This window comes from Elephantulus edwardii, unplaced genomic scaffold (genome assembly GCF_000299155.1).
Source record: "Elephantulus edwardii isolate Elephantulus edwardi_28Jun2011 unplaced genomic scaffold, EleEdw1.0 scaffold00087, whole genome shotgun sequence".
Taxonomy (NCBI): domain Eukaryota; kingdom Metazoa; phylum Chordata; class Mammalia; order Macroscelidea; family Macroscelididae; genus Elephantulus; species Elephantulus edwardii.
In genome coordinates this window covers 2,588,118-2,615,260 of record NW_006399837.1, presented here as the reverse complement: position 1 = coordinate 2,615,260, position 27,143 = coordinate 2,588,118, and positions in this window count along the sequence as shown.

Here is a 27,143-nt window from a genome sequence, read left to right as displayed (position 1 = left end):
TGACCCTGGAGAACATTATGATGAGTGAAGTATCTCAGTCACAAAAGGACAAATACTGCATGGTGCCACTGTTATAAAACAGGACTGACCTTGGGGTTGGGGGGAGACTGAGAAAGATGGGTTCAATAATGTACACTGCATTGAAATGGATGAGGGAGAAAACTGTTTAAAAGGGATATGTGATTAGGTATTTTTGTCATGACAGGAGTCTACAGTGAAGGCTACATGGTGGACTGGACCTGGGGGAGGGATTGTAAAACAATGAAAGAATTTTTCTTTTACTTTTTCAAAGAGGGTAGTGTACTAGGGGGGAGACTTAGGAGGGGAGAAAAGTGCAGCAATGAATGAATAGAAATCCAAAGTCTCTGTAAATTTTCTTTGAAATTAATAATAAATTTAAAAAAACAAACAATAAAAAAGAGGAATACTGTGACCTGAATAGTACTATGATTTCTTTGACCATTTAATTTAAAAAAAAAAAAACTGGTTTGCATATAAGCACTTATTTTTTTGAGAGCTATTACTAAATTCCAACTATTTACATTAGAGTGTTCTGGTGGTCTAATTGTAAGTAGTTGTGCTGTGAAAGGCATGTTCAAATTCACTCTGCTTTGCAGAAGACTGATGGATAATGCGTTTTATAGTCTCTGAAAACTTGCCTGAGGGTCAGCTATGAGTTGGTTCCAACTCCGTGGTGCGTAACAACAATCATCTCAATAGAAGGATAAACTATTTTGGCTGATAGCAGCACCTTTTTTTTTTTCTTCACCGATGATTGATTTATCTCCCATAATTGTTGTGGATTAGCTTTCCTTCACCGAAGGGAAAAATCCCAAGAAAGTAAGATAGAATGCTTAACTTTTTGCTAAGTTGTATTATGATTTCTCTAGAATCTTGTCTTCTTTTTAAAGGTCAAGAGGAAGTTATTTGGATGACTTGAAGCTCATGCCAAAGGAGATTCTTATCCAAGGCTAACATGTTCTGAGTTCCATTCAACGAATTGATTTCTCCTTGAGATTTTACTTAAGAAGAAAAATTTTATTATGTATTGAGGACAATGAATGCCCTGCAAATGTAATGTGCCTCTGTGATATACAGAGTATTCTAGTTTTTATACACTTAGTAAAACATTTATCCTATTATCACATAATCACGTCTAGCCTAAATAAAGAATCTAAAGCTTAATGCACAATGAATCCTACCTTTTAGCAGCTTTATTGCTATATTAGTTATTAATTTAAATGTGTGTCATTTGTAGTTAACAAGAAAGATAGTTAAAAGATTTGTTTGCATTAGATTCCATTGAATATCCTGCATGCTGGGTTATTTAACATTGTAAGAATAAGCTATGATATTATTATTACAATCTAGACATTCTTATAGTGCATTTAATCTTTCAGCATCCAAAAGTACTTTAGAACCCATAAATACAAAAGAGTCATTTAGCTCTCAAGTGGTAAAGTGGTCAGGGAGATAGGTGTCTGGGTAACAGGAATGGTGAGGCTCTTTATAGCCAGTGCTTCGAAGGCTTAAGCTATGCTTTAGCACATAACACTTCCATTAAGCATGAGAAAGATTAATTAGATTATATTTAGGAGTAACTGAGAGCTCCCTAATAAAGACACAAAGCTCTATATGAGATAGATATAATCCTTCTTGGTTTTATAAACATTTTCCCTGAGGTTTACCCAACTCTGACTCTAACCACATTTTTGGACGAGCCTGTATCTTCATAAATAGTTTAAGAATCTCTGGGTTAGATGAGGGCACCATGTGCGATGCGCATGAACATTAGTGCAATCTGCCCAATGGTCTCCGGCCTTCTGCTTTTGTAACAGAGAATCATGGAGGGGGAAAGGCCCAGAAGCGGGTAATTGCACTATAAATCAATATGATTAGAACCTTAAATAAAGTAGCCGAGATTTTATGCTCCAGTAAATCTCAGAATATATTCCCTATTGGTGGTATAGTGGTAAGGAGCTAGCTGCTAACATGAAGACACAGGGTTCAAATCGAACAGCCGCTCTGCAGGAGAAACATGAACAGCCTCCTCCTCCCTGGTATTCACAACCTCAGGAAAATCCCCTGCAAACCCAGTGAGGAGTTAGTTTCAACTCCACAGCAATGAGTTGAGTTGAATTGAAATTCGACAGGGATGCAGCTAAGTAGTACACTGGATGTAACATGGTCAAGGGTCAGGAAAAGAATGAGGGTCATTTAAATAGCCACCTTTAGGGAGCAATCATCAGGAATCCCAGAATATGACAGAGGATCTTTGTGGAAAGGTGACCGGGAGTCCAGATTGTGGCTGGCGCTGCCCTATCCCTTCTTCTGTTTCAAACTCTCACAATTTAGGAGCAATATTAATGAACCTAAAGAATCTGAGCTTAAATTTTCGCAACTTTGGCTCAAAGGGGGAAAGTTCTGATGATTTAGTACATTAAATGTTAAGCTCGCCAACCAAATGGGGGAAGAAAGATTGAGAATCTCAAATATAGGTCACCATGTACAGGCCACAACAAGGTGGAATCTCTTCAACAGCGGCTGCTGTTAATTCAATTCAGGCTCCAAGATCTTAACAGAAATTAAGGTGAGATCTCGTGATAGGTTTCTTCCTTTGTTGACCAGTGAGAGATACTCCGCTCAAGCATATATTCAAAATCATGTAAGTGATGAGTTAAAGTTTTAGCAATGGGAGGTGGAATCCTTTCATTTGCCCCAGGGGAAGTTATCGCCAAAAGAACTGAGAGCGTCAGCTTTTCCTGGGCAGAAAATCCTCCAGTATTTTCACAGTGATTGAGATTTTTTTAAGGTCTGATATCACCTTGGATACCAAGACCTTTATCAACTCTTAGATCAGTCAAAGAGTTCTGTTAACATTTTCTGTGAGATTTCTTACAATTTCTACCTAGTTTTACATTTCTTCTGCAATCAAATTATTATGTTTATCCAAACTTGAATTAGAAAAATTCCAGTTCTCCCCAGTTGTGGTCTATCCTATCACCTGGCCTTTTTTTTTTTTTTTACTTCATGGCAGGACAGAGATCAAAAGACATTAGGTATTTATTATTAACAGAATGTTGTTGTTGTTGATTGCCTTCAAGTCAAGCATGACTCATAGCAACTATGAACAAAAGGCCTGAAGCCCCTCTACAATTATCAACGATTATCAAAGTTCATAGTTTCCAGAGGCATGTTATTTAGGAAGTGGATGCCACTCCTGCTTCCAATAGACTCTAAATTCTTAGGTTGGACACCATCTGACCCCAATCTGCTTTCCACTCAGACTCACCCCTGAATTGTACATCTGCCTTATTTAGCCAGAGTCTTGAATTGTTATATTAATTTTTCCTCTATTTCTTGGCTCCAATAGAGCTATCTCCACAGACTACGTCATATCCACAGCACAGACAGATCCTCCATATACTTAAATTCCGAGAATGTCACTTCCTCCCACAAGTTTTCCTTCCTATTATGCTTTACCTAGATATCTGCTCATATTGCCTTAGGAATTCCTAAAATGTCTGGCTTATCTAAGAAATATTGCCAAATGCAGAATCACATTCAGTTCTACATGTAGGACTGTATTCATAGCGCAAAACTGAACTCGTTGCCGTTGAATCAGAGCTGACTCATAGCTGACTCTTCAGCAAGTTTTCAAGGCTGCAAATCACACTGGAGGAGTTTGCTGTATTTCCTCTGTGGAGCAGCTCGTCTGTCTATGGATTTGTTGCCAAATCTTTAGCACTAGGCCACCAGAGATCCTGAAGATTGTATTGTTGTTGAACTTGAAACTAACCCATAGCTGACCCTCCGGTGGATTTTCAGAGGCAGTTAATCACACGGGAGGAGATTGTTCATTCTTCTCCCATAGAGCCTTGAACCACATGCTTTTGGAATTGCAGAGCAGCTTCTTGTCACTAGGCCACCAGAGAGTTCTAAGATTGTATTGTTGTTGTTGTTGATTGCTATCAAGTCGAGCAGACTCACAGCAACCCTTTGAACAAGACCTGAAGCCTTTCTATAACTACCGTCGTTTATCAAAATTCATAGAGTTTCCAGAGGCATGTTGTTTAGGAGGTGGAAGATTGTATTAGCAGAATCATAATTGGTCTTTGAGCCTTTATTTGTCCCTGAAACACAAAATAACTAACTCATTAGTTCATTTTTGTTTCACTGGGACTTTTGTAGTTGTAACACTGAAAGCTCTACATTCCAGTAACTCATTTTGTCTTGTGGTATTGCCTCTATATTTTGGGCCTCTTTGTTTTTCTCTCTTCTTAACTCAGTTGAAATGTTTTGGGTGTTAAAAAAATGCAGTGTATTTTTGCTTCCTAGTGTTAGGATTTCACTCACATGAAATATGTTATTAGAAAATAACACATTGATATGTAGTAAGATTAAAACAAGATTGGAAGCAGGAGTGGCATCCACTTCTTGCCTCCAGAAACTCTATGAACTTGGAGAAATGATGAAAGTTATACAAGTGTTCAGGTCTTTTTTTCCCATAGGGTTACTATGAGTCATCTACGACTCAACAGCACTTGAACAACAACAAAAACAACAACACAGAGCTCTGTGGGCCTCATGGATAGAAAGTTATGCTACCAAGCCAAAGGTGGGCGATTTTAATCTGCGGCCCTCAGGCCTGGTTTTAAATAATTTTGTTGAAACATTCTTCTAAGTGATATAGCACTATTATGTCCATTTGCTGTACAGAGGTAACTTGTGGTTACTGTGATGCTAAACACTGTGACACTAATGCGTCAAATGTGATAATGGTTGCCTGTGGTGGAAAGTGTTTGGTGTAGCTCCACGATTAAAATAAGCTTGGATGCAGGAGTAGCATCTACTTCTGAAATAGTTTGCCTCCAGAAACTCTTTGAATGTGGAGAAACAATAAAAGTTATACAAGTGTTCAGGTCTTGCGTTCATAGGGTCATTACGAGTCATCTATGACTTGATGGCACTTAACAACAACAACAGTATGTATGATCTGTGTTGAAGACAAACCAGTTGAATAAAAAAGCCAAGAAATAGAATCTTTAATGAACATTCCTTTCGCCTTCCCTCAAGTCTTTCTCGGAATCCTGAGTGGTGCAAGAAATTAAATATTTGACCACTAAGTGAGAGTTTGGTGGTTAAAATCTATCCAGTGGTTCCTGGAATCCCTACTGATCTATTATTGAAAGGTCGCAGTCTTGAAACTCATCTGGAACAATTTTACTCTTAACACAGAGGGTGTTTTGAGTCAGAAACAGCTTGATGGCAACTAGCAGCAAATTTTCCCATGCCATATTTTAGGCCATGAGCTTCCGGTTCAGGGAGTTTAGGCCAAAACGATCAAACTTGTCCGGGAAGTGTTGCTGAAAGTGAGGAAGACTTGAAGTACTTGCTATAGAAAGTTAAATGCTAGAGCCTTTAATATGGATTGCATCTCAATGCCAAGAAAACAAATGTTTGCCACCGGACTAATAGGCAACATTGTGATAGAGAGAGAAAAGATTGAGACTGTTAACCACTTCATCCTACTTGGATCCACAATCAATATACTCGGTGCTAGAAGTCAGGAGACATATTGAGCTGGAAATTCTGCACTCAGGGACCTTGCCACATTATTGGGGAGCGATGATATCAGTTTGAGGATTAAGGTGTCCTTGCTATGCCACTGAGAGCTAGAAAATGAATAAGCACGACAGAGGAAGAATGGGTTCCTTTGCGCGGTGGTGTTGGAGAAGAGTGCTGAATATCTCACAGGCTGTCGAAAAGAATGAACAGATATGTCTTGGAGAAGGTACAGCCAGAGTGCTCCTGGTAGGCAAAAAATGATGAAGCTTTGTCTTATATACTTTGGGCATGTTTCTACTAGAGGTTATTCTTTAAGGAAGTACATCATACTTGAAAAGGGGAAGGGACAGTGGAGAGGCAGAGCCTCAACCAGGTGGACTGACAGTGATTGCAGCAATTCATAGGGTTGCTATGAGTTGTACTTGACTTGAAAACACCTAACAACAACAAATATATACCTAGATAAAGAAGCTATTGTCTAAACAGAGCAAGGGAACATTGTATGATTTAAAATGCAGACCGGTGTGTGTCAGAGCTCTATCTTTTCTCCATACATCTTCAGTCTATATGCTGGACGAATAATTTGAGAAGCTGGACTTTATGAATAAAAATGCTATATTAGCCTAAGAGGGAGACTAATCAACAACCTGCATTAGGTAAATGACCCCATCTTGCTTGCTAAAAGTGAGGAACTTGCAACATTTATTGGAGATGATCTAAGACTTCGGCTTTCAAGGAAAATTACATTTCAACACACAAAAACCCCCCACAGATCCTCACATGAGGGGAAGATCTGTCTGAAAGGAATACATATTTAGGTATTATATGTGCTACCACAATCTAGAACAAGGGTACATTATGGTGAGGGCGGGGGAAGGGGAAGAAAATGTGCAACAATGAAAAAAATTTAAATCACTTTCAATGCTTCAAAGAAAACGCAGATTCTCAACACTTGATCAATAAGCAGCATCATGAGAGCTGAAGAATTGAAGTTGTCAATGATTCCATCTTATTTGGATCTATAATCAACACCCTTAGTACTGGTAGTTAAGAAATCAAAAGATGCATCGTATGGGAAAGTTGGCTGTCAGAGTCCTTTTCAAAGTACTAAGAAACAGTGATATCAGCTTAAAGACTAAGATGTGCCTAATTTAAATTATAGTCTCTCCAATAACCTGCTACAGATCTAACAGTTGGATCATGAATAAAGATGAAAAGAGAAGGATCAATGTCTCTGAGTGGGGGTGTTGGAGAAGAAGAAACACATATGGATCTTGGGAAAAGTGTAGCCACAGTGCTTTTAGAGGCAAGGATGGTGAAGCTTTGGCTCACATAGTTTGAGCCTATTGTTATGAGGGCAAATTACTTGGCAAAGAACATCACGCTTGGAAAGATGAAGGGTCAGGAAAAGAGAGAACTAACCTCAGTGAGATGAACTGACACCATGACTGCAGCAGTGGGATCAAGGATTATCAAGGATGAGAAGGAAGGCACAGGATAGGACAGGGTTCAGACATGTTCATGGTGTCACTATGAGACATACTTGACCCCACAGCACCTGACAACACCAACAATAACTCTTTCAGGTAAAAATTTGAATCCACTAGCCTCTCCATGGTCTTTGTAATCACTTGCTATGCATCAGAGAGCCAGACATTGACTAAGGAGGATAGAAGGAGAATTGATGCTTTTGAGCTATGGTGCTAGAGAAGAGTATTGAATATACCATGGACTGTAAGAGAACCGGCAAATTTGTCTGGGAGACGGTGAAACCAGCCTGTTCCTTGGAGTCAAGAATTCTGAAGCTTCATCTGACATACTTTGAACATGTTGCAAGGAGGGATCAGTCCTTGGAGAGGGATGTCATGCTTGGGAGAGTGGAGGGACAGCACAGGAGAGGAAGACCCTCGATGAGAGGGATTGATTCATTGACTGGGGTTATGCTAGTAGGTGTGTCAGAGACAGTGCGATTGGCACAGGATAGAGCAGAGTTTAGGGCTGTTGTACAGAGGGTTACTATGAGTTAAATGCGACTTGATGACACATAAAAACAACACCTGCTCCATAGGACAAAGGTAAGAAATCTGTGTGATTTACTGTCTCTGAAAATCTGTGAGAGGTCAACTATGAGCCAACTAGAGCTTGATGGTGCATCAACAACATACTGGACCAAGGAGGGAAGCGGTAGTTTCTTGGTTGAATTCTTGCCTTCCATAAGAGAAGCCCAGATTTGATGGGGGATAAGGCACCTACTGGTCAGCCAATGTTGTTATGTGCCGTCGAGTCACTTGCAACTCATAGCAACCCTATGCACAACAACCCTAAACTCTGCTCTGTCCTGTGCCAATCGCACTGTCTCTGACACACCCATGCCGATTACTCCAGTCACTGAATCAATCCACCTCATAGAGGGCCTTTCCCTCTTGCACCTGCCCTCTACCCTCCCTAGCATGATGTCTCTCTCTCCAAGGACAAGTCCCTCCTTATATCATGTCCAAAGTATGTTAGACAGAGCCTCAGAATCCTTGCCGGCAAGGAGCAGCCTGGTTTAACCCTCGCCAGAATGAATCTGTTTCCCTAGTAGTTCATGGTACCCTCAACACTCTTTTCCAGCACCACAGCTCAAAGGCATCAATTCTCCTTCTATCCTCCCTAGTCATTATTCAACTCTCTGATGCATAACAAGTGATTGCAAAGACCAATGGCCTGTATCAGAAGCACCTTAGTCTCCAGAGAGACACCATTGCTCTTCAGAACTTTGGAAAGGTCACTAACAACAGACTTTCCCATCACAATACATCTTTTAATTTCCTGGCTAACATGCCAAGAGTGTTGACTGTGAAGCCAAGCAAACTCTTTAATTGGAAGCATTTGTGTTTCTATGATGAAATGTTAAACAGATTTCAACGGCTTTTCCAGAAATAAGATAAATGGTGAAGAAAGGTCTGGCAATTTACCTCAAAACTTCAGTCGATAAAAATCCCTGGGAACCCACAGATCTATCCTCAACTGATCGTGGGGATGAAACAGGCCTGGGCAGTGAACTGGCTCTGGTAGTTAATAAACAAAATAAACTGGTCAGAAAAGTCCTGTCTAACTATTCTTTTCCTGTTCAGGTCCCACTGATAGTCAAATGGTAGGCGTAAATGGAGGGTAAAATTTTTTTAGAGGGAAAATTTTATATAAAAAACATGTGCAGAATATGTAGATTGCTTTTGGTATGATTGTCATTGTCACAATATTGAGTCTTTTAATCCATGAAAAGGGAACATTTTTTTTCCATTTATTTACGTCTTTTATAGTGTCTCACAGAAATGTTCTGTAGGTGGGTTTTTTTGGTCTTTTTTTTTGTAGGTTTTTTTTTTTTCTTCTCTACTTAGGTTCACTCCCAAGTATGTCAGTTTGTGGCTGGCTATTATAAATGGCATTGCGTTCTTAGTTTCCTTCTCAGTATATTCCTTGTTACTATAGAGGAATCCCACTGATTTTTGGATATTGATCTTTTATCCTGCAACCCTACAAAAGTGGTCCACTAGCTCTAACAGGTTTTTGTTGAATCCTTGGGGTTGTCTGTGTATACTATCATACCATCTGCATATAGGAACAGTTTAACCATCTCTTTGCTGGTCTGGATGCCTTTTATTTCCTTCTTTTGTCCTATTGCCCTAGTAAGTATTTCCAGTACAATATTGAGCAGAAGTGGTGATAGTGGGCATCCGTGTTTACTCCCTGTTTGTAAGGAAAATGCTTTTAGTCTTTCTCCATTGGGGATTATATTGACTCTTGATTCTGCAAACTCAGTACAGCTACCAAATTCCTTTTTCAAGAAGATGAAAAGGGAAATTGTCAAGTTTATTTGGAGAGGAAAAAGACCTCAAATAAGCAAAGCACTACTGAAAAACAAAAATGAAGTTGGAGGAATTGCACTCCCTGATCGCAAAACCTATTACACAACAGTAGTAACCAAAACAGCATGGTACTGGTACAATGATAGGCACATAGACCAATGGAACAGAATTGAGAACCCAGAAATGGACCAACCCATCTATGGTCAACTGATGTTTGACAAGGAAATAAAATTTTTCAGATGAAGAAATGGCAATATCTCCAACAAATGATGCTGGCAAAACTGGAATTCCACCTGTAGAAACCTGAAACAGGATCCACATCTCATACCATACACAAAAATCAACTCAAGGTGTATCAGAGAGCTGGGAGTAAAGCCCCAAACCATAAATTTCATAAGAAGCAATCTGGGACCAGGCTTAGAAGGCTTAGCCTATGGTATAAAGAGACTGTCAAATACAGCTAGGAATGCACAATCTGGAGAGGATAAAATTGATGAATGGGACCTTTTAAAGATTAAATCCCTGTGCTCATCAAAAATTTTTTCCAACAGGGTGGAAAGAAAACCTACCGACTGGAAACAAACATTTAGCAATTGTGTCTCAGACAGAGGTCTCATAACAAACGTTTACAAAATCCTTCTGGGCCTCCAAAGGAAAAAGGCTGATAATCCAATTACAAAATAGGCAAAAGACATGGAAAATCTTTTCACAGAGAGAGACATTCAGGTGGCCAACAGACACATGAAGAAATGCTCCAAAGCACTGGAAATAAGAGAGAAGCAAATTAAAACCACAATGAAATGCCATCTCACCCCAGTAGCAGTGGCAAAGTTTAGTAGCACTGTTGTTTGTTGTTAAAGCAAGCAACAAATGTTGGAGAGGTTATGAAAGGTGGGAACTCCTATACACTGTTGGTGGGATTGTAAAATGGTGCAACCACTCTGGCAGACAGTTTGGTATTTCCTCAAAAAGTTGAAGAAACTCCACTTGATCCTGCTATTCCACGACTAGGATTATGTTGTTGTTGTTAAGTGCTGTCGAGTCACAGGTGACTCATAGCGACCCTATGAAGGAGAGTCCACTAGGAATATACCCCAAGGAAATTAGAACTGAGATACCAACAAAGATTTGTACACCAGTGTTCACAGCAGTGTTATTCACCATCACAAGAACATGGAAACAGCCCAAATGTCCAACCACAACTGAATGGATTGTGAAACTGTGGTACATTCACACAACGGAATACTATGCAGCACTCAGAAACAACAATTTTAAAACATACTACATAACTTGGGAGAAGCTGGAGAGCATTATGCTGAGTGAACTAACATAGTCCCAAAAGGACAAATACTGCATAAAATCATTATTGTAAAAATAGCAGGATAACTAGTAAAACATGTATGGGAACTCAAATGAGGGGGATGGAAGCAGAGGGGGGAGAATGGGTAGGGGCAAAACCACAGGGTTGAACAGTTTGGTGGGTGGAGGGAGGAGGGGAAGGAATGTGTAAGAATTTGGGCAAAAAGAGTAATTATGGGCAAGGTCAATGGTGATTAATTTTACAAATAATGCATGAGAGTGATTGTATGAAATACAATGTGGATGAAGAATGGTGTGAAACAAACACAATGTATACAAACTTTGTAAGCAAACCATTTAAATAAGAAGGTAAGACTTGGAAGTTAAAAATAAACGCTGCATGGAAATCTATTAAAATATTAGTGGCAGTTCTCCTGGAGGATGGGAGCAGAGTTACTGGGGGGAAAAGCATACGCAGAGTCCTCAGGACACTTTGCAAACCTTCTGGGAGACCTTTGCACATGTCCTTCCCCACCACGCTCACCCCTCAAAGCACTGATGTGACACACTTCTGAAAGGCTATATCAAATAGGTAAACAATATTCCATCCACTTTGAAAATATTCCCTTTACATATTTTATACATACTACATATTTCATACTGACATACTGGAAAGAAGTCAGTTTACAGCCAATAATCCCACTGCAGTAAATGTCTCCCTTGGGCTACAGAGAAATGCTTTTCACCTTAGCAGCTGGGCTGCATTTTATTCCCTTGTGATATCAACTGCCCCTGAGGGGCCCAGTGGCTTTTCATTTAACAAGAAAGTTATCTGTCTTTAGTGCATTATAATAGAATCTACTAGACATTGAGTGAGACGTTTTAGAAGAAATTTCCTTCCTAATACACCGGTCCTTGGAGGAAATGGGAGAAAGATTGGAGGTGAATAGCAAAAGGACAAATAGAATATGACACTGTTTGATGCCTGGTAGAAGCTTAAGTGAGAGCGGTAACTTAAAACTTGAAGAAATAGAAACGGAATAAAAAAACCGAAGCATGTCGTCACTGAGTGAATTGTGACTTGCGGTGACCCCACGGCCCTACGTTACAGAGTAGAAATGAGCTCCTTGGGGTTTCTTCAGTTGTAATCTTCATGAAAGTAGATCCTTACACCTCCCTTTGGTAGCACCGCTGAGCAGGTTTGAACTGCCAATCTTTGGCTTAATAAACCAAACCAAATTCACTACCCAAGAGTGGAGCCCAAATCATGACAACCTTCTAAACGTAAGTAGTCTCTCCCACCTCCAGGGATCAGCAAAGAAGTCCAGGGATAATAAACTCTCTTAGTTAACATCTCAATAAAATGAAATGGTTTAGTGGTAAGGATTTGTGCTATCAACTCAAAAGTAGCTGGTTTGAATCTACCAAATGCTCTTAGGAAGATAATCAATCTGCTGTCATGCAGTTTAGGGCCTCTGAAAACCAACTGGAGGGTCAGTTAAGCTATGAATCAATTCCATCTCAATGATATGTAACAACAAACAACAACATCTGAACATAAAGTTGGGCTAATTCTGACTGGACGACGCACAAGAGAGACATGGCAATTATAATGTAATGTTTTACCTCACCCCACCACCCAAATATATCAGAAGTGGACGTACAGTTAGTTGTCCACTTCCCTAGGTCTTCTGGTTTGGTTGGACAGGACAAGAAGCCAGGCGTGGTCCACAGCGTATGCAAAGCTAACAGGAAAACACTGCAGGAGAAGGTCTCCAAGCCACAGAATAAGGTAAATACTGGCTTGTAATCTAATTAGCAAATGATAATAGAAGTCAATGCAAAACAGGCCGCAGGCACAAGAGCTATAATTCTCTGGGGGAAAGAAATGATTGATCACTTAGAGACAGGAAGCAGATAGGGGAAAGTGTTTTCTTGCCTTTGACCTAAAACGTAGATCACAGCTTCCAACTGAAGGAAAAGCATTTATTTAAAAAAAACAAAACAAAAAACAAACAAAAAAACAAATCCCGAATGCTTGACATTCCAGCAGTTTGTCATTTTCAGGAAAGACTGCCGAAGTCCTCCAGCACAACACTGGTGACTGTTGTTATTAGACCCTTGGTCTACCCAAGAAGCGTTATGACCTGTAGAATCACAGTAACAAAATGACATTTTTCTGCATCTGAAAAGAAAAGGACTTGTTTCTTAAGACCCAACTAATCTTACAACCCACTGCTGTCAAGCTTCTTACCACCCTCTGGAAGGCTGGAGTGGTGACCCATGCGCTTCGAAGAGAAACTCTGCCTGCATCAGTCCCATGGTCTGACCATTGGCAAAGGGCTTCCTCTGGCTGAGTTTCAGGTGTCAATCACCAGGCTTCTCTTCTTGATGCATCTTAGTCTGGGGCTGAGATTTTGTTCGGTGTCATGGCAACCCTCAGGCTTCTAGTGACGAGTTGTTGCATGCAGTTTAGAAGCTGAAAATAGAACCAGGTATCTGATGTGTGAAAAGGTAAAATCCTATCACTAAACTATCAACACCCCATCTACTGCTGATACCAAGGCAAAAACCCCAAAGTTAAAGGGCAGCTGTGACTTCCCGTCCACTTCAGGGCTTTGGGGCAATTTAATATGTTTCCAGAATTGCTCTCCTGAACACGAACCCGGGTAACGTTGTTGTTGTGGGCCATTGAGTTAGAATAGACTCAAAGCTCACCCTTTAATGGGTTTTCAGAGGCAAGAAATTGCATGGGTAAATACTGACCATCTTTCTCCCATGGAGCATCTGGGGGATTCAAACCCATGTCTTCGGGATTGGGGCACAGCTTCTTATTACTAGGCCACCAGAGCTCTCTTTGATAACATTTTGCAACCATTAAATCAGCTGACCATGGTATTTTGATCCAAGTAGGCCCAGGTGGTATGGTGCTAACTGAAAGAATCACGTATTTTAATCCACCAGCCACTCAACAGGAGAAAAATCAGGTTACCTGATGCTGTTGAGATTTACAGCTTCAGAAACCTAACAGAGGGTCAGCATGAGTCTTAACTGACTGGGTGACAGTGGTTTGAGCTTGGGTATTTAGTAGACAATAAATTTCTGTGTTTTGCTTAAAGAAATGGCTGTCAGTGACGCTGCTTTCCTTTCAAGAGCTGGGAAGAAGAGTTTCTACTGAAGGACTAGATACTGTTTCATAAGGAGAAAAAAATATTGGCTGTCGTTATTATACCTGGAACTCTGTAAACAATGTTTTCACAGTTTAAAAAATGTTTATTGTAAGATGGTGGACTCACAATGTTAATATACATTTCTCAACTTCCTTTTTGGATAAGACTATTGATCCGAGCCAACAAGTGATATCCAGAGGCCTGTGTTAGTGAATGGAGGAGGAGAATTGTCTGTGGTTGTTGTTAGGGCCTGTGAACTTTGTTCCAGGTCACCGAGACCCTGTGTTGCTTTGATTTCCTAGTTAGTAGCAAGCGTGTGATACATTACTTCACCAGAGCCCCTCCCCACCCCCAACTCACCTGAGAAATAGAAAATAGGTAAGAAAGACTCTCGAGACCAATTCAAGAACAAGGCTGAAAGGACTGGAATATTCCCTATGGCCAGAAAAGTAGAATTAAGATTCATATAAAATTTAATCAAGAATAACTCCTCAAGATAGAAATTTCTAGAAAATTAACCTTCCTTTTAAAAATTTCAATTACTTTCCATTACCTTTAGTTAACAACTCTCATAAATAAATATTGAGGGCATATGGTTTCACCTATCTGGAGTTAAGCAAAATCTAAAATCATGTCTGAAAATGAGAGAGTCATATATATCAAGTGCCTTCAAAGAACTTACATTCTGTGAGCCGCTGATTTTATTTCAGCAATTCTGCCCTAGGAAAATAAATCAGTTAAAAAATGTATAAACCATTATGTTCCTTCATGTCCATCTCTCTATTATGTGCTATTTATATCCTTAGAAATAGTTTAAATGTCATCAGCTGGGAAAGTGCTCAAATAATTCACATTATTTTTATAAAGTATAATGTCTTTAAGACATTAATATAATATTTGTGATGAATTTTTACTGAAGCAAAAAGTATACAATGAAATACTGAGAAATAGAAACAAAAAGTATACTGTTTGATTTCACCACTAAAAGGGCAGAGAAGGAAAATGCCTGGATAGAAAAACTTTTTACAATGTTGTCAGTTGATATTTTTGAATGATGATATTAGGAACTTGCTACTTTCGTTAGAATTTTCTATATTGCTTCCAGATATTATAATACTTAAGAAGAGCCGTAGTAACAGATTAGTAGAGAAGATGGAAGAAAATGAGTACAGATGTTTGTTATTGTTGTTAAGTGTCAAGTCTAGAACTCATAGCAACCTATATACAACAGACTTGAACCCCATTCTATGCTGTGCCATCCTTATAATCCGACACACTCAAGTCCATTGCTGTAGTCGCTGTGTAAATCCACCTTGTTGAGGGTCTCTCTTTTGCCATCCCTCCACCTTTCCAAGCATGATGTCCCATTTCAAGAAACAGACTCTTCTAGAAAGATGACCAAAGTATGTAAGATAAAGCTTCAACATATTTACCTCCAAGGAACACTCTGGTGACACCTTCTATAAGACTTATCTATTAGTTCTTTTAATAGTCTTGGGGTATTTAGTACTCTTCTCCAACACCACAGTTCAAAGGCATCAATTATTCTTCTGTCAACCCAATTTATTTTCTAGCTCTCAAATGCATATATATGAAGTGATTGAAAAAGACCATAGTCTGAAACAGGTGCAACTTAATTCTCAAACTGACATACTTGCTTGTCAATAATCTGGAGAGGTTGCTGTTTGCAGACTTTCCAGTGCAATCCATCTTCTGATTTTCTGACTGCCGATACCAAGTGTATCGATTGTGTGTAAGATGAAGTCATTGACAGTTTTAATCTTTTCACCATCTATCATGATGTTGCTAACAGGTCCAATGGTAAGAATTTTTGTTCTCTTGACTTGAAGATTGAATAGATATTGAAGCTTTCTGCCACAAGAGTTTTATGTCCTCATTTTCAGCAAATAAGATTGCGTCATCCATATCATGTAGATTCATGATGAGTCTTCCTCCATTCCTGATGCCACATCCTTCTTCATAGAGTCCAGCTTCTCAAATAACTTGCCTCGCATCCAGATTGAATATGTATGGAGAAAGCATGCAACCTGAGAATTAAACTTTGTTTCCATGTGGAAAAGGGGAAATGGAGTTCTGTTTGGATAGATTAATGAAATGATTCTCAAACTTTAGGGAGAGCAAAGTTAAAGCAAGTCATAATCAGAACTTTGTTATGGATTGAGTTGTGTTACTGGAAAACAAGTATTGTAAATAATAATCCCTCTACCTGTGGCTATAATATCATTTGGGATTGATTTTTCCCCCTTTGTTATTTTAATAAGGAAGTATTTCTATAGGTTATACTTTCAATCAATCAATCTTTTCTAAGATTAAAACAAAGCTTATTGAAAGAGAAACCAAGCAAAGAAGCAGAGATGGGAAAGAGAGATAACTTGGCACATGAAGATCATTATGAGCTACCGAAATAGAAGTTGAAAGGAGATAAGCCCTTTCCCCAGGACTAAGAGAAAGCCTTCTTTTTCCTAGAACTGACATCCTCCAAAACTGTGCATAAATGTGTTTATGTTTGCTAAATTCATTCACTTTAACTCAAAGCCATAGAGTAGATTCCAACTCATAGTGTCTCAAAAAAACAGGGTAGAATGACACCCTAGTATTTCCAAGGCTATAAATCTTTGTGAAAGCAGACAGCCTCATCTCTTTCCTGAACGGAAGCTGGGGGGGTGGGGGCACGGGGGTCGAAGTACTGATTTTCTTTTTTTTTTTTTAATTTGATGCTCGGCACTTAAACACTGCACTACAAAGATTTCTTGAGTCTATCTGCTTGTGTACTTGTGTTATATAGCAGGTATAGATAACTAAAACAGATAAGGTTGAAAGAACAGATCAGCTGTTGCCAAGTGGTTTCTGATTCAAGGTCACTCTACGTGCATCAGATAGAATTCTCCTTGAGGTTTTCAGTGGCTGAATGTTTCAAAAAACCTTTCCCCCTTGTGCCTCTGAATAAACTCAAACCTCCAACCTCTCGGTTACCATCTAAATTTATTGATCATTTGTACCACTCCAGGAAAGGAACATCATGTACAGAAAGGTGAAGGGGAAGAGAAAGGGTTGAGGAACCTCCACAAGGTGGGCTGACACTGTGACAGCAGCAGGAAGCTTAAGCACAAAGGGATTTGGGGGAAAGTTGCAGGATAGGATGGTTGTGATGTGTTACAAATGGAGTTCCCATGAGTCAAGGTCAGCTTGATATCACCCAGTGACAATCACCACCACCACCACCACTCATCCATTCCCTCCTGTAAACATTTACAGCCTGAGGAATCCAGTGAAAAGTGGCTATAAATCAGAACTAACTTGACTCAAGTGGGTTATATAGTCTTATGAGAAGGGTTGCCTTTGGAGTCCTTAATGCTCAGGGCTCCTAACCAAAAGGTCAGCATTTTGAATCCACCAGCTGCTGGATGGGAGAAAGATGAGGTGGGAAGGCCCCTCCTGTTAAGGTGGAAAGTATGTTGTTGTTATGTGCTTGTGAATCATATACCCGGCTCTATGCCTTGCCAATCTTATTGCCTCTGACACACCTATCCCTATTACCCCAATCCATCTCATCAAGGGTCTTCCTCTCCTGTGCTGTCTCTCCACCCTCCCAAGCATGACGTCCCTCTTCAAGGACTGGTCTCGCATTGCAACATGTCCAAAGTATGTCAGATGGAGCTTCGGAATCCTTGCATCAAAGGAGCAGCCTGGCGTCACCCTCTCCAGGATGAACTTGTTTGTTCTCCTAGCCATCCATTGTATATTGAATACTCTTCTCCAGCACCACACCTCAAAGGCATCAACTCTCCTTCTATAATCCCTAGTCATTGTCCAGCTCTCTGATGCATAGCAAGTAATGGCAAATACCATGGCCTGTGTCAGGCTCACCTTAGTCTCCAGACTGACATTGTTGCTCTTCAGTACCTTGGCGAGGTCTCTGACAGTACACTTTTCCAATTCAATTCGTCTTTTAATTTCCTGGCTGCTGGTACCAAGAATATTGATTGTAGAGCCAAGCAAATTGAAGCTGTCAACATTCTCAGTCTCTTCACCATCTATCATGACACTGCCAATCAGCCCATGAATACCTATTAAAATGGAGAGCCCCATATGATTCAGAATCAAATTGATGGGAGTGGGTTTATATATTCTTATGAGGAACCCTGGTGTTGCAAACATTAGACTCTCTGCTGTTAACAGTAAGGCTGGCAATTTGAATGCATGCAGTGGCTCTGTGGGCAAAAGACCTGGAAATTTGCTTCCATAAAGATTGCAGTGCAGGAAACCCTTTAAAACGAGGGGGAGATTCTACTCTGTAACAATGGAAGTCAATGGCTCACAGCAGCAGTAACATGGAGTCTTAACGTGATCCAGTGCTTCGCAAATCTGGCTGCAAACCAGGCTGATCAGAGATCTATGCTTTTTTTTTTTAATTTGTTATTTTTGTGTGAGTGTACCGTCAAATCAGATCTGACTGGTACAGGAGGAGATTGTCCCTCCTTCCCCGGCAAAGCATCTGGTGGATTTGAACCGTGTGCCTCTGGGATTGTAAGAGATCTATGCTTTTAAATTATAGAATCTCAAGGGTCCATCCCTGCAATTCTGTCTTCATTGTACTAAAATAGTACCCAGGTGTCAATAGTATTTTATTTTTTTAGCTTCTCTCTCTCTCCCTCTCTTTCCTTCTCTTTTTCTTTCTCTTCCTTTCACTCCGCGTGTGTGTGTGTGTGTGTGTGTGTGTGTTGAAAGCTGCTTTAATGATTACAATTTGAATAATAAACAGGAAGCAAGCAGGAAAATAGATTGAGATCCTTTAAAGAAATGTTTTCCAAGTTCACGCTTCTCCACAAACCTTTATGTATCTCTTTCTCTCTCCCTCTCACTCTCTCCCCCTTCCTTTTGAGATCACCAAAATAGAATTCCAGGGTGGAATTGCAGGACCTAGAACAGTTCAGGAAGATCAAAGGAGAAAGTGTCCCCTGGTTGGTGGCTGAACATTTTGGTACTTGGGCATACTAATGAATGCCCGACTTAACTCTGTCTTCATGGATTTTATGCTAGCATGTGCTTGAAAACTTGTTATTTTAAAATTATTTCATTTAATGGTGATGTGTGCATGATTGAAAGCAAGGAGAAGAGAAATTCAAACACTGAAGAGGAATAAGATACAGTGGAGAACAAAGTTCCCTTTGAAATGTGAATGAGGTGGGTAGAGGAATTAAGCAGACAGCTGGTCTCAACAAAGCCAGATATGAATTCTCTTCCTCAGAGACAAGCAAGAAGGAAGAGATAAGCGGAGTGGGGGTACAAACAGGACATGATATAGTTGTTATTGCAAATAGACACCTTTTCCTGAACATTTCCTCAGAGAAGTCACAGCAATTAAAAGTCATTATAAAAGATAAGCAATGATCAAATGCATATATGTTACAGCCAAAGTCAGTTGACCTTAACAAACAAAAAACTTAAACAGATGACCTTCAGGTATATTCCAAATCACAACCGAACTCTAGGCTGTAAAGTCCATGGGAGGAGACTGCCTGCCTGTCACCTGAGGAGCCTCTGGTAGATTTGGGCCTCTGGAGAGGCACAACTTTTGGGTTAATAGCACAACCCACTGGATAAGTAGTGCAACTCACTTATGCCATCACAGCTCGCTTCTTAATGCACTGTTTTTGTTGTTATTTTGTGTGTCGTTGTTGTTGTTAAGTGCCTCCGTGTCATCGACGACTCATAGTGACCTTATGAGTGAAGCACTTGTGTAACTTTGGTCATTTCCCATGTTCATCGAGTTTCCAGAGGCAAGCCATGTCAACATTGATCCTCCGGCAGATTTTCAGAGGCTGAACATTGCAGAGGTAGAGATTGCTCATCTTGCTCCAGAGAAGCAGCTGGTGGATTCGAAGAGCCTGCCTTTGGGTTGGCAGCACGATTCTTTGCCCACGAGACCACCAGAGCTCCTTCTCTTAACACACAAATATCTGATTGTTATATGAGTAACAGACAAGTCTGCCTTGGCGGAAGTGTAACAGGGTGCTCCTGGGAGACAAAGTTGGTGAAACTTCACCTCATACACTTTGGGCATATGGTCAGAATGGGCCAGCACTTGAAAATAAGGCCATGGTGCTGGGAAAGCTGGCGAGTCAGAGAAAGAGAAGAGGCCCTCCAACAGGACAAAGTGACCAAATGAATGTAACAATGGGGTTGAGCCTATGACAGGCAGTGACCGTGACACAGGGCAGGGCAAGGCCCAGATGTGTGGCTCACAGGGTCAGTCCAAGCTATAGCTGACGAGATGACATCAAACACCACCACCAACAATAAATAAATACAGGTATATATGAATGTTCATTATATTTTACTATTAAACAATTCTTGGTTTTGTTATGTGCCATTGAGTGACCCTGTGGCTAACAGCTCAGAAGCCTGTCCTTATTGAATTCATGATTGCCATTCTTGGTAATAATGTCTTTGATATAAAAATGGGGATTGATTTCTCTCCCATAGTAGCAAGCCATGCTGATTCCCCAGGTTAATGTAAAAAGTCCAAAGAAAACCCCTAGGACAGGATTCAGGCTTAGTACATCAGTTGTTTTGTTTGTACCCTACGTGTGGAACATCAGTCATCGAGGTGAGGCCTGAGAAATACTGAGATATTCAAGCTGACACTTACAGATGATATCTGTGGCTTTTGTGGCGGCAGGTTTGTTATTCTGAGCGACCTCTGACTTCGGTGACCCCTAAAACCTACCTCTGGTGCCTCAGTGATAAGGAGTTGCACTGCTAACACAAAGGAGAATGGTTTGAATTTACAAGTTTCTCTAAGGGAGGAAGATGGGCAATCTCCTCCCGTGCAATTTACAGCCTCTGATCACCCGTTAGAGGGTCAGCTATGAGTCAGCTCCAACTCAGTGATCCAGAATGACAACAAAACCTAGCCTAAGCCTGGGGGGTGGGGGGCTACAGCTCAGGGATTTTCTGCTTGTTTTCTTACCACCTCATTAATCATCCTTGGTCAATGCAAACTGATTGTCAAGATTTCGGAAGCAATCGATTTACCCAAGGGACAGGAAGTCCAATGCTCCCAACAATCCATTTGTTAGTCTAACAGACGATACAGCCCTCTTAAACCCCAATCTATGCACTGAAAACAAAAAGCCACCATCAACTTCAGTAGCTACAGCTGGCCTCTGTCTTTGCAGCTCTGGTGTTTGGCAAGACCGCCATATTGTAGCTGCAAGCTATTACAACAACACACTGACTTCCAGATTTACAACTGTGTGCATGTCATTTCCAGATGTACTTTTACAAAGACAGTTGTGCAGGAAACATTGTGAGAAGCAGCAGATTTCCAGTAAAACATGCATATAAACACTATGGTTTCTGGCAAGGAGGGGGGAGAAAGATTTACGCGCAGATGTTTTCCAAAAATATAGTCTACCCTTTGTTCATATTTACTCTGAGGGCTGAAGTGTGACCTTCAGGTTTTGTCGTCGTGATTTTTTTCCATCGCTGATTCTAGAACAATCTAGACTCCTGGGTCCTGGAAATGGTTTGTGCACTGAGATGCTTAGTTTCTGCCTAATGCTCTGCTAATGTTTGTACTTACAAATCTCCTAATAGAAAGTCGGAATCTCAACTACAAAACCAATTACTGCGAGTATTTTAAATTGATCTGTATAATCACTAAGCCTCTGAGCAGGTACCTGGACAGGTTAATTTGCAAGCACAAACCAAAACTTCCTGTGGGGAGTCACAAAGCCATGAGTTCATGAATATTTCTCTACGTCCCATTGAACATACTGCCTCCTTTCTCGCTTAGCACAAGCCTACGCGATGCAAAAGGCATGTTTTGGCAGGAAACAAGTAAGCACATATGGGTGTGGGTGGCAATGTCTTAATGCCCCAAATGGGCCCACCCTTCATTCAGCAGTGGCTGTATCCATATAATACCAAGTCAAGAGAAAAAAGAAAGGATTGTGACAGCCCATCAGTTAGCAAAATCGAGAAGTAGATGAAATAGATTGCTGATTCCATGGCTATGATTCTTCCTTCCCCTCACCCAAACCAAACTACTCTACTTAGGAACCCGGTATGAGAGCAATTGTTTTGCTAGTGTATCAGCTCTGCCTTTTGTTGTAGTAAATACCATGTAGTCCATTCAGTATTCCAGGCTGGTTCTCTTTCTCTTTTGCATCAATACTGCTTTCATTCATCTATCAATCCATCCATCACCTCATTTTCCATTTCCATATTGCCGTACTCATTAACATGATTAACTTCTGAAGTGTCGATGCTGTAGAAATACTTTACAGGAATAATTAAGCTTAGAGGAAACTCTGGTGGCCTGGAGGGTAAGGAACTGTGTTTTCAATCCAAAACCAGGCAGTTTTAATCCCTGAGCTACTCCATAGAGAAAGAGATTTCCCTGTGGACTTTACAGCCTCTTAAAATCCACCAGAGGGTCAACTATGCATTGGTTCCACCCGAGTGATATATAATAACAGCAACAACAGTAACAAAAGCAAAACACACACAATTAGGCTGAAGGAGATAGTTATCCTATAATAAGAAATATAATACTTAGCTTTTTGTGAGTTTCAGTATTACTGACCTCCATGCTTCTGATGGCGTTTTAATTTCTGTAGAAAAATACATAGTGTAAACCACAGGCAGATGGAGAGGTCTAACCAGTAAACGTCAAGGTTTGTTCAACTAGTTTTCCTTTTGTGATGATATGTTTTTGGATTTATACAAGATTTGCAGTTATAAAAGAAATGTAAAACAAAAATTATAAAAGAAATATGCCGGTACTTTAATCCAAAACAAGGAATCCGTTTATGGCTGTATAACATCAGGGATCAAAATAGGGTGGTTTGTCTATAGAAAATGTTCTCCCATGTGATTTAGTGTCTCTGGAGACTGGTCGGTAGGTCAGCTAAGGGTTGGTTCCAACTTGACAGTACATAACAACAACAATATCAAATGCACATGACCCGTTTGTTACCAAGCTACATCATCTTCATGCTTTAAACCTAGGCTCCTTAAGAGCAACCAAATTGCCATGTCTTCTTGACAATGTTATTTAGAAGCCATGGACCAGGAAGACAGAATTGTAGAAAGAGGATAGGAAGCCAGTGAGGGCTTCGCTTCTAGAAAGCAAGACAGACTTTGTATAATGGTATCCGACTCTAAATGTTGCTCTCTGCGCAACTCCTTTTCCTAACTGAGCATCGCATTCTGAGTTGGTGCAGCATTCGGATGAGCCTTCCCTCTGTTGCTTGTCCAACAGTTTCCTCCACGGAAACTGTGTTTTCCCAAGTCTAGCTATGCTGAGTGGTTGTTGTGGCTGGGTGTCATCAAGTGGAGTATAAATCTTAGTGACCCTGTGAACAGTAGATCTGAACCCTTTCCTGGTCTGTTCCATCCTCCTCATCTCTGACACCCTTCAGCCCACTGCTGCCATCACTGTGTCAACCTATCTCATGGACATTCTTCCTCTCTTTGCTGACCCCCCCCCCCCCCCAGCCATTCCAAGTGTGATTTCCTTTTCCCAGGAATAGCCTCTTCTAGAATTATGTCTAAAGTATGTGAGACAAAGCCTCACCATCCTTACCTCCAAGGAGCACTCTACCTGCACTTTTCCAAGGTTTATCACTTTATTCTTTTGGCAGTCCATGGGATGTTCAGTACTGTTCTCCAACACTATAACTCAAAAGCATAATCACTTCTTCTTTCATGCCAGATAGGTATATATATCCACTCAGTGTATTACAGAGTGAGTTATCCATGCCTATTGGGCTTCTCTAACTTCTAAATGAAACACAATATCTACTTTCTAAATATGTTTTCCTGAGCTGGCTACAAGTATGCTATGCATGTGGTAACATTTCTCTAGGTTTTTCAATGACATGCTAAATGAAGGAGTTGTGCAAAGCACACACTCTTTGAATGAAGAAGGATTTTGATTCTCATGGCCTCACTCCTGGCTGTTGGGTCAACAACTGGAAAGCAGTGGGCCGGCAGTAGGAAAGATTATGGGCCCAAATGGCCATTTCAGATGGGGAGCTGGAATTCCTATTTTGAAAGCTTCACAGAAGAAAAAGAATATCCATCAGGCAGAACTAATTAAATAAGAAGCATTATTAGTATCATTTTCATTTGCATTTCATAAGCTCTGAAGTAAAATGATGCAAATGTATTGACTAGAGTTGGCAGTTATTAGGGAGAATTATTGCCCCGTGGATTGAAATGTGATTGACAATGACATATAATATTCCACATAATAGACTTGGAGCAGGATCATTTGTTAATGGTGTCATTCCTTTCCCTAAAACCAAAGGAAAGGGAGATTTATTTAGCAGTCTGCAGTTAAGTTCTTATCTCTTTTTCTCGCTTGCTAGAACCGGCTTTGCATCTGAGTCTGTAATTTCAATCATGAAAATTATTTTCTCTTTACTTATTATAAAACAAATGTTCAACAAAGAAAAAGCTCAAAGGTCAATATAGAACAGCAGAGGCCTAGTAACACACACACTATATAAAACTCATGCTGGAAAAACAACAATGATAAACTTTAATCCACTCCTGTAATCTCATAGGAGTTTTAACCCACGAGATTGGCTTCAGAATGGAAAAGTGAATGGTCCATTTGGAGAGTCCTTGGTGGACAAGGAAAAGAAGAGGAAAGGAAGGAGAAAAAGCAGGAAGGGTAAAAGGAGGGACCCCAAAAGGGAAATAGAGAAAGGGGGAAGTAAGGGATCTATGTTTTAAATGCAAAGAGAGAGAAAACAACACAATCTGTATGCATCCTTTTCCTGTGTTTAGTTGTTACACGGCACAGGAGAGGAATAATAAAGCATACAAGTGAGTGGTTAGGCCACCCCAATGAATACAAATAAAATATCTCCTTCTCCTAAAGAGGTGGGGCATTTTATTAACTAGCATTTGGAGAGTGTTATTATTTTTTATGTCTGAGATTTTTATGGGTCTTATTTTCCTGGGGGGCCTGTGAAAGCCATGACAAATGTTGCAGCGACCCGCTTCCTATTTCGTGTGTTCTAAAACAAAGCGAGAGATTTACAAGAGAGAAAAAAGAAATCTGGGAACTTCTGGCTTTATCTATCAAGTTCGGATGTCTGTGTACTCTGTAAAATCGCCACTTCTCCGGTGTCTAATGCAGCACCAAGAAACAGGAGGATGACAGGTTATGTTAGCACACAGGCGTCATGGACCAGTGGCACCATGGAATCTCTAGGACAGTGTAAGCATAAGTGGAATAACACACAAAAATATTTTGAACTCTTTGGATGAGGTTATCTATTGATAGAGAGAGAACTGCAGAGAAAGAATTAATTAGACTTGAAAAGTCCTCAAGGATTATATTTTCAGTAAAAATGGAAACTGAAGAACAGTATTGGAAAGGTGAAAATGCATGGCTCTTTATATATAATGATAGTAGGCAAAACAGAGTATTTTACATGTTTTTAAATTGATCAGATTATACAGTTTTCTGAGAAAATAAAAATTAGCATATAATTCATCTAATAAATAATAATAGATACTATACAATGCATGCTAACATAAAAAAAACAACTATATATTTTTCCCTAATAGTTTTACCCTATTTATGTAGAAACATACTACAGAGTCATAGAAATGAGGGTATTCCAAGCTCTTATTTTTAATAATTACTCTTGGAATATATGGTATACAATCTAAACATAAAATCTCCATATGGTGCCCTGTCACAAGAAACTTAAGCTGTCTATTGTTCCCTTCTTGTAAATATAGCACTACCCTTCATTGTTAGGGGAATTATTTCAATTTGCAATAGCACTGGTTTTTCTAGAACTTTCTGTGGACCCATGTAGGGCGAAGGGAAGGAGAATGAAGGGTCATTCCAAGTTTATAGCACACAGTGCTTCCTTTTTCTATTCAGCTAAGTATACTCAGGCTCCCCATTGGGCAAACCCTTTTGTTCCTTGTCTGTTATTTCCAGAGCAGAGTCTGTATATGACAGTCTCAGAATCTTACCAGCCTGAACACAGATGGTAAAGATTACAGCACACTGAGTGTTGACCTTTAGAAGCTGCCTTGTTGAAGGTTCTTCTTTTTTGACAGTTTGAATGCCTTTTACTCAATTAATTTCATTACCCGAACTTGTTTTGCCTTTTTATTTTTCCTCTGATGAATCTTTATGATTTGTCTACCATGTTTGGCCACATCCTCAACCATTCTAAGGCTAAATCATATTATAAGCAGGCTGTTTCCATTCCTTTGACGTGTTGGTATCAAGACTGGATATAATGTAGATATTGTTTAAATCCTGGCTTTCCTTTTCAACAGGTACCTAAGCTAATGAATTTCAACTGCTTGCCCAAGATGAGCAATGATTGGGGACCCGGGAGAATGAGGTCATGAACAGCCCATAGGGGGGCCCACAGTAAATCACAGGACAAGGGGACATTTATAATCTAGTTGTAAATTGTCAGCACAAGAGTACAAAGTGAGCTTATACTTTGATCATAAATAGAGAACTAAAACAATATAAACCGGGGTGTCCAAATTAAATGGAAGGTCTGACTACTCTGTTCCTGGAGCCAAAAATGCCATTTCAGGTTTTAAATGTAAGAGATATTGTTGAAATTTTCAGAAGGGAGATTAAGAGTATAAATATTTTCTTTATCGCTGAGCTAAAGCACTAACACTATTAATACAGCAAACTAGACACACACACACACACGATTTTTCTAATCGTTAAAATGTAACAGTGGTACTTCTTTATCTCTTAAAACTTGGAGGAGATATGAGAGTGTCTGCCTTTTTTATTAAGGAAATGTTACAGGACAGATTCTTTTCAGATGGGAAGTTTAGACCTATTAAGTTTCCAAGTTAAGAATCTGCTTCCTACCATACTTCAAACAGCGATAAAATCACTATTATAATAAAACATGTTGAAATACAGCATGAAGCCATTATCTGCATTGTTTTATTTTGCTCAAATAAATTAAAGCTCAGCTATTGATCTGAGATAAAAATTACCATTTTAATATGCACTTAAAATTTGGAATAATTTGAGAAGGCAATGCAGGGAGAGTTTTGATCTCAAATGAGCAGGTGATAAAAGTGTCATGTAAGATTTGCTTGTATTTTACAATTTCATTAAAAGAGGATTAACTTTTCAGAGAAAATATGAGGAAAAAACTAATTAAAATTGAGAGGCTCAATAAATTTACCTTTGCAATGCCACTTAACG